The following is a 4,931-nucleotide window of genomic DNA, read 5'->3' on the forward strand; positions in this document are numbered from 1 at the left end:
GATTCTGCTCAGCCCACCTCTCTCAAGTGAGCTGCGATCCTGGGGGATTCAGGGGAGAGCCCTCTGCAAGTGAAATGCTTCATGGTTAAGCTTGACAATGAGAATCACTCATTTCACTCTCCAGTTGAGATGTAGAGTCAGGAGTAACGGAAACGTCAGGTAGGAAAGTGCCAGAAGCTTCTAGAACACCAGCACCTCACAGTCTGATTTCTTGACTGCCAGGGCAGTTGGGTGGGCTCTGACACGAGGTGGTGCTTGGGTTGGGGATGGCTTAAAGGGCCTTTTCAGGAGGCTTGCTTGTGTGCTGAGTGGTGGTGATTCTCCTCTGCTGCCATTTCAGTGGGTCTTGATAAGGAAACAAATTCCATGCAATGGCTTTGCTATTGAGTTTTCATCTCAGTTGATCTGTACTTTGAAGACCAAGAGTCATGAAATGCATGAAGGCAATGCCTGTGTCGCGTTGCTCTGCAGTTCATGTTTTTCTTTTTTAATTTTACTTATCTGAAAGAGCAACAGAGAGATAGATCTTCCATCCACTGATTCAATCCCCAAATATGCACCACAGCCAGGGGTGGGGCTGGGCCAGGCTGAAGCCAGGAGCCAGGAGCTTCTTCCAGGTCTCCCACATGGGTGCAGGGGCCCAAGGACCTGGACCATCTTCTGCTGCTTTCCCAGGCACGCCATCAGGGAGCCAGATAGAAAATGGAGCAGCCAGGACTCGAACCAGTGCCCATGTGGGATGCCGACCTCACAGGCAGTGGCTCAACCTGCGCCACAGCACCAGCCCCTCTGCAGTTCATCTTCACAGTAGCTGAACAGAGCACTCCTTGTTGAATGACTCAAAGAGATGAGCATCTCACTTCAGGTCAAAACAGTGGTGGAGAAAGTGTTGGCCCTGATCTGTTTGGCTCCCAAATTAATGATTTGTTTATATTTTTATTAAGCAACTCCTTGGCTCCCCATGACTCATTCATGTATTGAACATATATTTATGAAGCATGTATTATATGCTCACCTTGCTTTAAGTTCTGGGGCTCCATCAGCAGATGAAGCCGACAGGTTCCGTACAATAGGGGCACCGGGGCAGTTTGAGAACCCCTGCCCTACGCTGTGATGAAACGCTCCTGTGCACCCAGTCGAAATCAAGATCCCAGGCGAGTGCCTTTAACCTTTCATCAGATCTGTTGGGAGGAATAAGAGCTTACGGGGCATTTGAAACTCATTTCCAAAGGTTTCTTGTCGAGAGCGAGCCAGGGTCTTTTGGCTGGGATGGGCTTTCCCAGGGATGCTTGCCAGGCATCCCTGACCCCTGCGGTGGGGCTCCAACTTCATTTCAGGAGGCATTCTCGAGACCACGAGACCACGTTGTATTTGGATTATCTCTGAGGCTTCCACAAATAATCCATTTTAGACTTTTTATTTACTGCATGAAGGGTCCTGATTACTGTCACTTAACACTCATTGTCCCGCTTTCATTTTTTTTTTTTTAACATGAAGAGGAATTCCAGGCAGCCGAAGGAAGGAAGCAAATGACTCCCTGCATCTTTAAGCGTCTGCCACTTTGAAAACCTGCAGTTACTTATTCACTTCAATGAGTAACCTGCATAATTGCCATATTTTTAGTCCTTAAAAATCTGTTTTTGCAATGGAAATCTTCATGCAATCAGTATAATCAATTGCAAAATTAATAAACCGGGGTGATCTTTTAACACAGCTTTTTTCTGCTTTGAGAAATGAAGGGAAAAATACCTCCATGTGTGTTTTAGTCCGAGTGACTTCTAGTAACAAATTCTGAATTGTATGGCCTTACTTTGAAGTTGCTGATGACGCTCATTTTTCTGTCATTTTCTTCAAAGTTTTTTTTTGTGTGTGCCAAACTCAGCATTTAAAATGGGCAGAAGGCAGCAACTTAGGGAACCTCTTAGAGGAAGAAAAACAATTTCTGAAGAATTTTGCATAAACTTTCAGTTTAAAGTATTCTCTATTTTAGAAAAATAGCAAAGCTGGTTGCATGTTCAGGGAGACATGTGGAGACTTGAAATAAGAGGCTTGTTTCATTTGTTACCATTGTATCAAGGACCAAATTAACACAGTTGCTATACCACAAAAGGAAGTTCAGATTGCTGGGGATTGTGGCTTCCTATTTACAAATTCACATTGCTATAAGAAATGCAATTTGTTGGGGCCAGCATTGTGGTATAGCGGATTAGGCCACCACCTGAGATGTCAGCATCGCATATGGGTACCAGTTGGTGTTCTGGCTGCTCAATTTTTGATCCAGCTCCCTGCTAATGGCCTGGGAAAAGCAATGGAAGATGGTCCAAGTACTTGCGCCACTGCCACCCACATAGGAGACCAGGATGAAGCTCTTGACTTTGGTTTGGCCCATTCCTAGCCGTTGTGGCCATCTGGGGAGTGAACCAGGAAATGGAAGATCTCTCTCTTTCTCTTTGTCTCTCCCTCTTTCTCTATAACTCTTTCAACTATATAGGTAGGGCTCCACTTCTGTTCGTAATGAATCTCATTTTGCACAACGTAGAACTGTCCCATGTTAGGTTTTGTGGATAAAAAGCAGAGTGGTATAAAAAGGCAGGCTCAGAATAGTTTGCTTTGGGAAACCTAAGTTAAAATGGTTTACATCCAGGAACAAGTTGCTTTTCATTTTGCTTGGTTAGGGAAAGGCAGAGAAAAAAAAAACTAAAGGAAACCTTCAAGCTCAACTGCTGTCAATATTGAAAGTGTTAATTACCTAAAGAGAAGTCTGCAATAAACATACAGGAATAGCGCCAAACAAGAAACACAGAAGATAAATGGATACTACCTCTTTAAAAAAATCCCTGTCTATTTTTTAAAAAAATCCATACCATTGAAAACATGAAAATAAAAATAAGGATTTTATTTTATAGTTTATTTCTTTCAGATTCTTGAAAGCTAACTTGTCTTTTTATGAAGACACAGGACATGATGAAATACAAGCACTATGTAAAGACAGGCATTCTCATTTAGAAAACTAGCTGCTATAAAAATAAATTACACTGTATGACTCAAGGAAGCTGTTAATAATTCTACTCTGTTTACACTGTGCTTAGAAAGCAACATCATTTAATGAGATCAGATAGTAAGCTGATGGTGTGTTTTGGAATCGTAACATTTTCAAGCCCTGCCAAAATCGTAGGCAGATTGAATGTGGGTAGTTTTTACTGATAGCGTTTTCAAAAGAGGAAATGAATAAGGCCCTGTGTGCAGAAGCTGTGCATTCATGACCTAAGAAAGAGCATTAAAGTGCATACAAATCACTGATCTCCTTTGAAAGGAGACAACTCAGCAAAAATGGGGGAAAGTTCAAGAACTCTAGGGGCATATTTATTTAAGAACTATGAATAATAATAACAGCAATAATAAATTATAAAACCTCTAGAAAACCCATAATAACAAATGACCAAATACCCCGAAACTTATGTGGTCATCTTCTAAAGCAGGTGAATGGGGCTTGGAGTGCCAGTTTGTCTGCAAAATGAAGTTTCCACATACTTACTCTCTGATCTCTTTGTGTGGATTAGTTGTATCGAAATGAACCATACTCAGCTTTGCGTTTCTGAAACTCAAACATTAACACCTCAACCTTGGAGTTGCCTATCTGACTTTCTAAAATAATGGAACATTCAAATGGATAAGGCTCACTCATCTCCCATTTATTATGGACACAACGGATGATTATCATGCCAGATATCGTAATGAAAACTATGAAAGCAAACATTATTGCCTGTGATTTTTAGTTGCCACAGACCTGGATGTTGCCAGCATACAGGATGAGTGAGTTCCATCCCCATTCTATTTAGCAGAAGAACGAACAGTAGATTCTTCACAGGATTCTCTGTGGGGCTATTTTTTTATTTGCTTTTACAAAGCTGACTTAATATTGCTTCCTCTCGCTCCCAGATGCGTCCATGCCACTGTCATGTGAAGCACATGCACCTTTTCCAAGGGAAAAGCTTGTGTCAGAACACTCACTGTCACCTAAAATAAAACATTTCTAAATAAATAAGACTAAAGCAATAAAATTTTTTTTTGCAAAGCTCATTGCCAACCAGTGAGAAGATGGTGTGATGCTATTTTGTTCTTGCAAAAATGACCAGAAAGTGACGGCACTTTTAGGAGTAGAGGACATGCACACAGGGTAAATGAGCTCTCTGTCCAGTGCTAAGGAGCCTTGCCTACCTTGACTATGATGCTCGAGGCATGTGTAATAAGCTGCTAAAATCTGGTGCTGAAAGATCTATGCGTGCGGGTAGGTTACTGAGTCATACTCCCTGTAGTTAAAGTAGCAAAAAGGAGTGAGTACGATGGGGTCAGTCCATCACCCCTTCAACTCTCATCTTGCCAGCAATTGCAAAAGTCTCAAAGAAACAAAGTCATGGGCTGCTTCCTCCAGGGCTGCAGGGAACATCAGCTGCTCTTGTTCCTGTGGCATTAACAAAGCACTCCAGCAGTGAGTGGTGCCAAACCACACTCCTGTTATCTCCGTTTCTGCAGATCATACATTTGCAGCAGGTGGAGTTACATCTAGCTTGGGATCTTTTACATGATTGTAGACACCCAACAGCCAGAGTTGAGACTATGGGCCGGAGTCCTGAGGTCTCTATGTCTGTCTGTCCATCCATCCACCCATCCATGAATCCACCATCATCCTATAATCTCAGGACTTCTCTTAGAAGTCTGTCCTGGTGGATCGGCTCGGGTTTCCTCATAGCATGCTGGTCTCAGAGCAGTCTGACTTATCTGGCAGCTCGAGGCTATGATAAGAGTGTTCCATCCAGCAAGGCGGAAGCTGTAACATTTTTTCCTGACCTGATCTTGGGAATCACAGGGACTTGCACTGAGTTTTACTGGTTAAGAGGACAGGGGACAATTAGACTGTGCTTCTTTTTACA

The sequence above is a fragment of the Lepus europaeus genome, chromosome 20 (assembly GCF_033115175.1).
Source record: "Lepus europaeus isolate LE1 chromosome 20, mLepTim1.pri, whole genome shotgun sequence".
In the NCBI taxonomy this organism is placed as follows: domain Eukaryota; kingdom Metazoa; phylum Chordata; class Mammalia; order Lagomorpha; family Leporidae; genus Lepus; species Lepus europaeus.